The following is a 13,403-nucleotide window of genomic DNA, read 5'->3' as shown; positions in this document are numbered from 1 at the left end:
GTGGAGCTGAGGCAGGGAGGATGAAAGCGGGCCGCAGCGGGCTGACACTCAGTTTTGATCACTCCTTCATGAAAACCAGATGGGCTGTCCATCTAAGCCAACAGAGAGACGGTGGACGGGGCTGCGATATGCTCTGAGAGTCAGTGAATGGTGATATTTGATAGGGCCCTTTTAAAAACACAGACATAAACACAAATAGGTACACACAGAGAACCAGACAAAACTAGACGAAGAGATGTACACAGAGATAAAGCGCGCTGGTGTCTGGAGATACCGTTAAAGCCAGGAAGCACACACCCACACAGGATCATTAAGCAACCGTATAAACATGCACATGTACTGCAATTTCTCAAGTACATAAACAAATGCATTTACAGACACTTGCACGCAAACACAGCGGGATGAGACCCTGAGCCCTCTGTCCTCTCTTTCTCCCTCTGTGTCTAATTCCTTTTTAGTGAGTGGGAGACCCCTAAGGCGAGTGAGCAGGACCCCTTCAGAGCCCACACAACCTCCCATGTATACTTAAGACACAGCAGCCCACAGTCTTGACTGTTTGTAAACATGACTCACAGTGAGTGTGCACACTAATATCGTCATTAAAGAATGGGAAAACACAAACTCTCCTCTTGGCAGTCTACCCCCTACATCACTTCTTGGATCAGTTACCTATTCATTAACTTTATGTGTCGCGGGTTGTTTGGATTTAACACAAGGGAAGAGGAGCAATCTCAGCATTGATAATTCATATCCTGCTCTTGGATCAGACGCAAACACTTTCAGAAAGTCTCAGTGACATTATTATGAAGTGCACTGTCTCAGTGACGAATGTCTGAATAGCTTTCGGCTGTAATCACTCTTGTCTTGATGGGACAAGATGAAAGGAGGAAAGAGAAGACAAAGGGGTTATCTGTCTCTCCCTTGTTTCACGTTCCCAGGGAGAGCGACCTTATCAGCGTCTGGAGATCTGCTGCTGTGACTGTGACATCATTTCCTGCCTAACCCTGGCCTGTCAAGATTAGGGGCCCAGGCTTGTGATTTAGACATTTGGTTGTTCTTTCAGCTAACAGAAGCAATAGAAGTCCAGGCTTCTTCCCAGTCTATATCTGTCTACACCACAGATGTTTTTTTGTCTGAGGTATTTCTGGGTCTTTTTGGCAAGGATTTAAGGCATGTTCTGAGTAGTGTGTTACTTCTGTGTGGCGCTAAAGAGAAAAATAAGGGTCTTCTGGAGAATAGGTGCATTCAAGGACATTCCAGCAGGGTCAGTGGGGCTCTGTGCATATGTGTGTGCACTCGTCTTTCATTGTTCATTCAGGTGACGACGAGTGATACATAGTGACATTTAATGTTCCCAAACGTTCATTTTGTGCAAATCCGTCGAGCTTTACATATCACGCTCCATTTTTAGGGCTAATGAAAGACAGGACAGAGCTGCTTGCAACACTTAAATTGCTTTCCATCTGTCCCACTTTAACAGCTTTGTTCCCACTGAGATTTTATAATGAGACATCACATGTTAACACAACGAGAAAGGTCTCGCTGGGATACAAATAAATCCTTTTGTCAGTAACTAGTCTAACTTTTCAAAGATATCTTGCTTCTTACAAAATACTAAAAAAAGACAACAGACTCTTACAAAAGACTTATGGGTTCATAAATAACAATACAGAATGTATTTTTTTAAAATGGCTACTCATTAATTTTAGAAAAGTAATGACTAGTGGAATTTACTAAATGATGGCAAAAATGAGCAAACTGTCCTACCAACAGGCTTTAATATGTATTATTAGTATAGTAAGATTCATTATAATCCTCTGTTGATGCCTGTAGTGCAGCAGCTCAGATATCCACATCCCAGATGATACTGTCCTCATGTCATTACATCACAAAATCCTGTTTATAGCAAATCCTCAATATGAACTTCAATCCCTTTTGAAAAACAATGCGCTTTGCCAATGACTCCCACTCAGCTGCAATCTAGAATATAGCCTGAATCCATCTGTGTGTGAGAGCTTAGTACATCAAATGCTTGGACTAATGGACCATGCATGCTCTGCAGGAGAGGAGTGATGCAAACTGGAAACATCTTTGCCATAGCTGGAAAGAACAAAGCCTATTTGTTCCATATTCTTAATGTAGGCTTTGACTGGACATTCAAGTGGGTAATTGTATGCAAAGTGTTTGTGGTTTTGTGATATCATATCAATTTACAGTATAGTAATAGAGGACTGTACAATGAGCTTCAAAAAGAAACAATTACTGTTTCTCCAGATACAGTTTTCTAAAATCAAATCAAAGAGTTTCCAATCTCTGTGGACTATGTGAAAGCTTTTGTTTCCATAGTAAAAAAAGAAAAAGAAAAAAGGATTTCGATGCTGTATTGATTATTATCATATGAGAAACTCTCATGGTAGACCCACCGAGCAGTTCCACATGTTTTGGTTCTGTCCTGATGTGTTTTCCTGAGAGCCACAGCGCTGAGAGGCCTTAACATCAGCTGGCCACTGCTGGGTGCTGGTCCAGTGTAGGAAGCAGGTGTTAAATTCACAACAGCAGACAAGTTAGAGAGAGAGAAAAAAGAAATGGCTGCAAGCTGAGGCACAAGAATATGGGAAGGTTGAGACTCTGGCTCAAAACTTTTGTTTACCTCTCTCCTAACAAGTTACTCAGAATGAAACAAGAGCGACAGTCTGGAGCCACGCTAGCGGCCTCGTGAGGATGTAATGCTCATTACACAACAGAAAGCAAAAGTAGATGGATTGTTACCACCAGTGAGGCAGACATTGTCAGTTTCACCTGAAGATGATGCCATCATACCATTTAAATAGCCTGATTAAGCATAATTTGCTGTGTTATGTATTTGGAGTGGTTTGTTAACAAGTGAAACCAGATACAACATTCCTAAAATCTCCGACAACAACCAGGCGGCTGAGATCTGAATGATATGAGATCTGAATGCTGTACTTTGTCAACGCCAGCTGTATTTGGCTATTGTTTGATCTCAATGCTTAAATATCATTTTAACATGCCTGTCATTAGCATTTTTACATGTTGACAGCGATTGAATATCACAATGCTGTCAGCATGTTGATATGGCTATGGTTAGCATGATGCTGTAAATACAAAGAAATAGCATTTTGAAACATGCTAAAATTTGCATGCATACAGTTAGCATATAATATTCTGAAATGGTAATATGCTACAAGTGTTACCATGTTTTTTGTACAGTAACATGTTAAAATGTAGTATGATATGTTAGCAGTAATCCATAAGGGGGCCATTCCTATGTCCCCAGGGCCCTATGTTCTTCATATAAACTAACTAGCTATCATGCAGTTCAAATTGCAACAAAGGAAGATTGACCATTCAAATGCACTTTGAATGGAACAAATCTGGAGATATTAATGTCTAATGTCAAAAACACTTCTGTCAGTAGACTATAAGCTGTAGGTGGATAATTTCAACATATTGACCCGAGCAAAACTTTGCTGAGAACATAAAATGTGTCGCACCAACAGACTGACCGATGTTGTAACTGACCGACCTTACAATTGTGCTTACGTGGCTAAAAATTATTGAAAAGCATGAAGGGTTTTTCTTGCTGATACTGAAGCTTTTTAGGGAAGTCACTTGACTGAAGTAGTCATTAAGACAGCCGTAAAAACTGTAAGACAGTTCGTAATGTTTAACCCTCAACACTACTGGTTTGTGTAAGCAAAGCTGTAGATACAATGGTGTTTTGGGAAAGTGGTATGTGAAAACAACTCCTGCTGCCGGGCCATGGGAAACAGGGAGACCCAAACACGACGCTGACTCAGAGATAGACTGCTGCACACACAGACAATGTTGTTTCAGGTGAAAAGGAGGACAACAGGTGTTTGTGTGAGAAACAAAGCAGCTTGAAGGAGATACCTTCATGCTTCACCGATCCTTCTCCTAACATATGACCAGTCCACAGCAAACATATAGTACTGAGAGATTGTAATGTTTGGTTCTCACTAGATCCACTAATAAACAGAGGAAACCGGTTAACAGGAGACAGCCAAAAGCTTTATTTGAAAAGGCCTATTTTCAGATGAAGTGGGATGCACAGAGCCCAATATCAATAACAGATGTATGGTGTTATTTACAGAGCTTGACATGTGAGTAAACAGGAGTGTTAATTTTGTTGGGAAAGCCCGAGACAATGAGACAGTAATTTGTGAGCTTTATTAAAATACCACTGAGTCACCACAAGTCTGTGTAAATTTGATATGTTGACTATACCCACCCCTCTTTTTCCCTTCTCTTTTCCAGTATCTGTCTCATCATCTGTCTCCTCAGCGTCTCCTGGGATCGTTTCTCTCTGACCGCCTCTAACTGCTTTACCTTCCCTGACACAGATCTCTCAGCATTCGTCTGTGTCAGCTATTTCCTTTTCTACTCCATTTTCCCCTAAACATGTCTTGTCTTCTTGCATTAATTCCTCCTGCCACTTTCCTCTCTTTTTTCTCACACTCTGCTTTATTCTTATCCCAACTGAACTCAGTGGTTTTGGCTTTTGGCTTTTGTCTTCCGCTCTTCTCACCCTCTTGCAGTTTTTTCTTCTTCAATTTTTTTTGTTGTTGTTGTTTTTTACAGTAAGCAGTCCAGAAGCAGCTGTTGGGAGGTGGCTGCCTCTGAGTGGAGCTAATATGTCTGATTTATCATTTGATAACTGGAACTTGAACTGGACAAATTTGATAATCCTTTACTGAGGCACTGAGCATGAAAAACTCACTTATGCCTCATTACTTTTTCCCCTTGTTTTTCAGTCTCTCTCTTGTCATTTTGATCTCTTTGTAGCTACTCCAAAACCAAATACCTAAATCATTTTATTTCACTGGGTGAGACAATCCCATTCTCTCCATGTTTCCCTCCTCTTGACTACTTTGATACTACTCCTATTTTGTTTAGGCGTGTCTGCTTACGTAAAACTGTGTTTACAGTAGTTGCGTTAGGTTTCTCTAAGTCCCAGCTGTGCTTGCTTCCCTCGCTTTCTCTGGGTTGTGGTTGTGGGCGCAGCAGATGTTTTAGATAACCATAAAGGCACACCACACAGCGGTGGGTTGACATTCTACAGGACCAACCCAATGCACAACAGGATCAAGATTTACTGTCGATGTGATAGACATCTGGGAATGGAAGCCATTGCTAAGGGACTGTACACAAATTAATAGGAGACTTTGAGGACTTTTTTTATTTTATTATCTTGCTATATTTATATTTAATTTAATCCTTTCTTTGCAGTATAGCTGATTGTTATATAAAAAGTTACATTACATTAAAAAGACAACTTTTACATGCACTATGGTTCATAAAGGGACACTTTGCCATAATATGCAGAAGACTGCGTCTGTGTCAGGGTTTTATTATTGATGACATTGGTGGTGAACATTAGCCGTTCCGTTAAGATAATAAGGTTTAAATTGGAGTATATGATTAAATATTATTTTGACATGTTGTGGAGAGGGGGTTGCTGTTTTATTTTTTTTCAAAAGATGGGTTTAAAGAAAACATGAATAATGTTTAATGGGAAGACCTTTTTTTGTAAAGCCCCACTAATAATTTCCATACAGTCCCTAAAGTGAGACGGAGACAAAATCACAACTGGTACACATTAAAACTTCATTTTCACTATAGAACATGGTTGTACTTGGGCATATTCACTCACACTAAACACATCAGCGAACCTGTGTCCCTCCTTCACTGAAGTTGCAGTGTAAATATGAGACCACTAGGTGTCATGTTTCATCAACTGTCACAATTGTGTTGTCACTGTAATATGAGAAGTCTCTGCCTCTCAACAAGACCACAGAAAGAGAGGGCTGTAAATGCTCTCAGTGATTTGTTTAGCATCTGCATATCATATCTTCACTTCAAAGCCTCTAAATCAAAAAGACTTAAACATATAGGTCAAGTGCAGGAGCAGCCTTCCCTAAAAAGGACAAGATGATCCACTGAAACGAGCCTGGACCAAACAAGGACTAATGATAAGTGTTTTCTCCCTAATGCCAGGTGAAGGCAGTCATTTCCACTGAGAGGATAAATTGATCCAGATGGCATGTGGACTTACGAGCATTATGACCCTCTCTTCACCTGCCTCCTTGTAAGGTATTATTATCCCAAAACCAGAAAACATCTGGCTGGCAAAGTTGTGTGATGCAGGGTTCACACGCACACACAAAACATGTCTTTAAAGAAAGATTCTCCTGGTTTGATAAGGTAGTGGCTTTAAATCGGGATTTGCTCCAACTTCTCTGGTGGTGAACAGAAGTGGAACTCAGCGTGTCATATTGTTAAAGACACAGCTGGTTTCCTGCAAAGATAAGTGATATACACAAGTTGTCCAACATAGGATGTGTCTGAAGCATTGTGTGCAAAAAGCAACCGTGTATGTGAGAGAGAGAGAGAGAGAGACAAAAAAGAGAGCGAGACAGAGTGAGAGAGGATCCTCAAGTGTGCAGCTGCGTAAGCAATAAACCTGACAGGGACATTAGTAGCAAAGAACCTTGTCCTTAAACACACACACACACACACACACACACAAAGGATGTGCTCTTAACGGGGCACATAAGATGCATGCTGTGAATTTGAATTTAATTTTACTTGACAGTGATTTAACAATTTTCATTAATCTTTCTAGATTTCTACAAGTCTAAAATGTAAAAGAAAAAAGAACACACATCTAGTTTCGAACAACTGTCCATGTTCTCGTTTTGTGATGGGTTTACATACACACCTGTCTGTCTGTGCCTGTGTTTGCCCAGGATTGTAAGGCTTTCCGTTCTAGGAAACATTAAAAACTCTTATGTGGGAAATGTGACGGTGCATCAGCTGAACAGTGGAAAAAATGGAATAATAGAAAAGCCAGGATTAATATAGCCACTGCCTCAGAAATAAGGCACAATACACACTGCAGTGAGTTATATTTCTAAGAAAGATTTTATAGTATTTTATAGTTTCTTTTGTATTGGTAAACATTTTTTGAATTGAAAGCAGTTAAAACTGTAGTTCAAAACATGTCACTCCTCTGCACAGGAAAAACTATTTTCATGAAAATTACATGTTTTTATCTTTGTTAGGTTTAAAACATAATAATTCAGGGGCATACAAGAGTGAAAGCTTAATTACAGAAGCAACAGCCTTTGTATTTTATGAATACTCAATGCTCAAGTTGTAAAAGCCTAATGGCAGATCAGCTCATTGCAAAAGCCCTAAAATAAAGACCAAGGCATGTTAAAGTACTCTGCTGAACCCGAGACAGGCCACAGGACACTATTAAGAGGTTGTGACCTTTAGTCTCCGAGACTCAACATATTCCACAAGCCTAGAAAGAAAACAACAGATACCCACACACACTCACACACATCAATGTCTGTGGCCAACAGGTGGGATTCCTTGATGGAATACAAGAGTCCTGAACAGAAAAGTCAGTGAAACTACAGTCTTTGTGTAAGTTAAAAGGCCTACAGGTAGGAAATGTGACCTCCTGGATCAAATGAATGGCTTTTACCACTTCAAAAATACGTCAACTTACTTTGTCCAGACGCCTTTTGTCTAAACATTCAACAAACACAGCTCTGTGTCATCTTACTGCTAGGCCTCTGAAACGATAGCTTGTATCATCTTTCTACCACATTATTTTCTAACAATATTTTAAAGCTTTAAATATTATATTCACATATATTTTTCTCAGAGGATTAGGAACTTGTCGTGGACTTTCAAACTTCCAGACATACACACAAAAAAAGTAAAAAGAAAAACCAGCTTGCTGTGATTTCTCCATCGGATACTGAAAAGATCTGAAACCTGCACACAAACAACTGAGCTGAGACGAGCTTCAAAGCAAAGCCTTGGAAAGAGCATTTCTCTCACAGAACACGCTGTAACTGGAGCCAGAAATCTTGCTCTAATTGGCCTCCCCAGTGGAAAAAGACGCTGCATTGTTGTCAATTTGGCAACAGAATTTCAATTAGTAGTTGTGTCCCACTTAGTTTCACCAGCCAACCCTCGCTGCCATTGAAAACAAAAGAAACTCCAATAAAATACAATACAACAAGATTCCCAAATCATGATAGGCTAAGTTGATATGCAGACCAGTTGGGAAGCTTTAGTTCTACATCGGCGCTTACATTAGCGAAATTCACTGAAGCTGTAAAGTGTTTTCATTTGCACTTTATAGATTGCAAACCTAACAAAAAAAGAAATGTTTATATTAAATGTTGTTAAAGGAATATTTTGCTTTCTAGGGCATTTTTTCAAATGGTGGAAGAAGTATTCAGATAATTTACTTGAGTAAAAGTACTAATACCAAACTGAAAATACTTCACCATACGTAAACTGACTGACTAAACATCTGACACACCTTTCTGTCACCACACACACACACACACACACACACATACGATGCACACCAAATCCAAACATATAATATTTATGATTGTCATGATTGCAGTCCCACAATGAGGCGGGTAAGGTATGTAAATTAGCTTAAATGCCTTGCTCCCAAAAAATATTTTTAATTCACAATTTAAAACATTATGACACAGACTGTAAAAAGGCTCATCTGGAATGATAGAAAAGAAAAATATTAACACAATCGGTATGTAGCACTTGAAACAAATTAACTCTGCCCTTGTTCAAGACTCCACAGAGAACACACTGGCCTTTATAGATCATCTGGTGATAGAGGTAGCTGGAGGTCACCTCTTTTAAATAAATATAGCTGTGTATCTCATGCACAGCCCGACCCTGTTCTCGCTGTGCGCAGTGTGCCTGCCTTTCACCCGTCACACAAAATGGAGCTCTGAATTTGGGTCAAGCAGCCCCAGGTGTTGTTCAGACTGCAGCATCATTGCATAGATTGTTCTGCAACATTTATCTTAATCACAGGCTTCCTTTTTATCTCTACGCTCACGGGCTTTGATAACCACGTTACTAAAACGCCACAGTGGGGTGGTGTGTTAGTACAGCTGAGGGAGTACACGCAAGCAACAAACAAAGATGACGGGTGGGATAGACTTTGCCTCCACACGCATCGTTCATCGTCTCATTTTTGTCCAATGCTGAAACACTTCTAACTGAAGTTACGTTTTGCCCATTCATATCAGTGTTTTGTTTTTCTGAAAAAGAATAAGTTTCCTCTGTTGGGGAATGTATTTGTGTGTACCTGTGTACAGTATAAGAGCCCTTTTCCACCATGAAAAGAAAAATCAATAGGAAAAAGTAAAAAAAAAATGACAAGACTGAAACATACAGTACTCATGGTAAGTCAAAAATATATATACTAAATCAAAATTAATCTTACCCACTTCATTTTGAGATTCAGAGTCACAATTACTACAGTGGTTCTAGGCCTCTGAACCATTGCACACATCTCCCCCTAAACATCATTTTTTCATCATTATTTAGTGATTATAATGATATCGTACTTACATAATAAATCAAAATTGTGAGATACTATAAATACTAAATCAACTTTTTGACTTATGTAATTATTAGCCTAAATGACATATTTTAATTTTTAATTTAAAAATGAAAAATGAAAAATGAAAAATGAAAAATGAAAAATGAAAAATGAAAATGAAAATTGAAAATTGAAAATTGAAATTTGAAAATTGAAAATTGAAAATGTGCTTGCATACATATGTAGGTAATCTTCATCCAGTGGAAACACTGCAGTTTCAGAGACTAATGGCTTGTTTGAATAGGACAAATGTGGATTATCTGACTGCTACTTCATGTACAGAGTTCTGCATACAGTATACTGCAGTTCACTGTAAACAGTATACTGCATGCAGAGCACCTCAGCATGATTGCACCTCCTCCTACAGAGAACATGTTATCACCAGCACCCTGCTGGGTTTTCATGCAGAGATGTCGCCCAGTTGTATTCTGATCTAATCCTTCACTCAAGTCTTTAATTATTGACAATGGTTCAGAGACTGGCCACAGACCTGACGTGCTTTTGTTGGATCAGTATGGAAACACAGAGCTGTAACACCGGGAAACATTTTTGATGTCGATGCTTGATATCATCAGAATGAGCGCTTGCTTTCTTGTTATTGCGAGGAAACCTAACCAGTACATTCTGTAGAGAGAATGTACTCACTACTAATGCTGCAGTGTAAACTAAATACTATCACGTGTCCTCATAAATTAAAATGTCATAAAAATAATGTTCTCTAATTTTCAATTCAACCGGGCTTTACAGCACACACTACTCTCTTTCAGGACTGACTGGCATGCAATCGTCTTAATCAAATAAACAGAAGTAGTAGTTGGAGTTGTAAAATTACAGTATACAACCAAGAACTGCAAAGTAGCAAAGCATATGAGGAAAGCAAGATTATTTTTCTTTACAATTAGATGTTGATATGACATGTCGCATTTTTTTCTCATAACGAAATACTTGCAATACTGTAATGGGACAGAGAATTCTCAAAATTCTCGAAATATGTTTTTAGCGGCAGCTCCCCATACACAAAATAATATAGTAGCTGGCTGTTATTTGTTTCCCAACAACTGCTTTGCTTCCGTTTTAATGACGTTTCACTAAAGTAGCAAGCAGTTGGTTGTTTTCACAGTTAATCTGACAATTCTGTGTTTACAGCTAAATTTACTCTTGTTACCTTTTGCTCCCAGATATGGAAGAACTTGCTTCAGGCATAGATATTTCCAGCAAAACTACTAATTAAGCTCTGTGTAAATTCTTTCAGGAAGACTTCTAAACTTCATCCACCTCTCTCTCTCTCTTCCTAAAACTGATCAGCTGTTTCGACGCGTTCACTTTTCAGTTAAACCAACCAGAATTGGCCATGAATTTCACGAGCCAATCACAGCATGGCATCCCTAATTTAATTCTGTTCTTCTGTCTGCTGCTGTCAGTTGTCACTTCAGGCAAAGCATGCAACACCCCTCCTCCCCTTCCACCTCCAGTCATCGTCACCCACGGCACCCTGGGTCCTCCTCCGGCAGAGCGCTCCAGTCGGCTCCTTCGGTCCGGTCTTCGGCTCCTTCACCACCACCACCACCACCACCAGTGTCTAGACTCCATCAGGGGGATATGCCTTGGCTTCTCTGCCCCTTTAAAATTATTTTTATAACGATGGAGTCTAATCTCCAAAGCCTCTGTACATTTCATATTATGCATATGCACAAATAAACCTTTGCATATTTGCAACGAAGTCTCTCCTGAATGATGAAAGCACACGATATGCAGCGATTCAAAAACAGCTTGTAACACAAACAGAAACCCTAATGAGTTGGGTTTTGATCTGCCGTAGGAGCTGCTGGTCTGATACCGAAGCGAAATATTAGGAATTCAGCATTTTTGTTTGTGTTGCCTTTCAAATATTATTGATGAGATATGCGGTGCGTGGACTAAACCACATGACTACACTCCTTTGTAGGAATACTATTCATCCTTAGGCTAACTCTGACTTTAAAGATATGTATTTTTAGCAAATATGACTCATTTCCTCCTGTCAACACAGGGCCACACATTCAAACAGACATGTTGTTTGAGGCAGAAATACTTTCATGTGATGTATGAATGAAAAATGAATCCTGGGGCTACTGTACTTTACAGCAGAAAAAAACAATTAATAATTATTGTTCTGTACAGTAAAACCACACTAATTACTTTATGTTTTACATTATGTTACAATTTACTGTATTATAGCAAAACGTATTCACTCATGCTAAGGTTCAAACAAAAACTGGCCTCAGGATGTTCAAATGTGTCTGCAAACCCTCAGCATCTCATGATATTCGTGTTTACATGGAGTTAAACTTCACCTCCCGTCTTAGATGTTATTAAAAGCCTCACCACCGGACGCCCGGATTGCTCAGTTGGTAGAGCGGGCGCCCATATATAGAGGTTTACTCCTCAACGCAGTGGGCCCGGGTTCGACTCCGCCCTGCTGCTCTTTGCTGCATGTCGTTCCCCCTCTCTCTCCCCTTTCATGTCTTCAGCTGTCCTGTCGGATAAAGGCCTAAAAATCCCCCTACCCCCCCAAAAAAGGCCTCACCACCACAGTCCTGCTGTGCTTTCTGCCACTGTTGAGGATAATATCTGGTGCATATGGAGAGCTGGGTAATCAATCAGTACAGTCGGATCTCCTGATGCTGAAATGTTTTTTATATTGCTTGATGAAAACAAGCTTATCAGTAATAGCATGCTGGCCTACTGTCTACAATTGACCAATAATTAATTTAGCAATGAATAAAGCCCATATCAGATAACAGATCAAATCGAAACCAGATTTATTTGTATAATTAAAGACACGTTTTAATCAATTCATCTTCAAGTATAGTGAAGCACTTACACAAACCATTTAGTCTCGCATTGACAGACCTTCCTTCACAATGCTGCCGAGGAGGGTCTGGTGAGTTCACGCAGCATTCTGGGATGGGAGAAAAACGTGCTCTGGTTAATTGGCATTTCTTTAAACCAATCACAATTGTCTTGGTCGGCGCTTAGCGGCGCACGGAGCAACAACTCCTCTGCAATATAGCCTCGGGAAGGAACTTGTTTTGGTGGAACATGTACATTCAAAAGTTGTTTAAGTCGTGCAACAGAAAACACAGATTGGACAGATAGTCTAGCTAGCTGTCTGGATTTACCCTGCAGAGATCTGAGGAGCAGTTAACCATAGTCCTCATAAATCTACCAGAGTTTAAAATGCCAACACAAAGAAAGCGGAAGGTTACGGGACATCCGGCCGAAAAGGAAAGACATCCAGCGGAATTTCCATGGAAAAGCTGAATGTTTTTAGGGTAATATCAAACCCATTGGAGGATGCTGCTATATATGCAAATGGAATTTAGAACACTGCAAAAGAGTATAAAACATGAGCAATAGCAACCTCTAGTGGTTCACAAGGTCTCGGTAGGTGGGTGGCCACTTGGTGGAAATACCTGTGATGGGGAGATGGTTAAAGACTATGTGTGAGATACAGGGAAAAGAGAGAGAGAATGGGGGTGTTCAGACATCAATTTTATTGTGAAGTTTGCAGATACTGTAAAAGTGTGGGTGTGTGCTGCAGAGTTCAGAAGTTGTCCAACACATAAATGCAAGCAAAAGATGTGTGTGTGTGTGTGTGTGTGTGTGTGTGTGTGTGTGTGTGTGTGTGTGTGTGTGTGTGTGTGTGTGTGTGTGTGTGTGTGTGTGTTGTGTGTGTGTGTATGTTTGGGGGGAGGGCTCTAGGTAGGGTTATTCAGCTCGTCTTGCTGTGTGTCTGAATAAAATGTAAAGGTCCAATGTAACATATTTACTGTATTAAATTTAAAAAATACCACAATATGTCATTAGATATTAAGAAAACATGTTAAGTATTTCAACTTAACTTCTCTGACAACAATGCTGAAGCCAGTAT

Source organism: Perca fluviatilis, chromosome 4 (assembly GCF_010015445.1).
Source record: "Perca fluviatilis chromosome 4, GENO_Pfluv_1.0, whole genome shotgun sequence".
NCBI classification, from domain to species: domain Eukaryota; kingdom Metazoa; phylum Chordata; class Actinopteri; order Perciformes; family Percidae; genus Perca; species Perca fluviatilis.
This window is presented reverse-complemented; position numbering follows the sequence as displayed.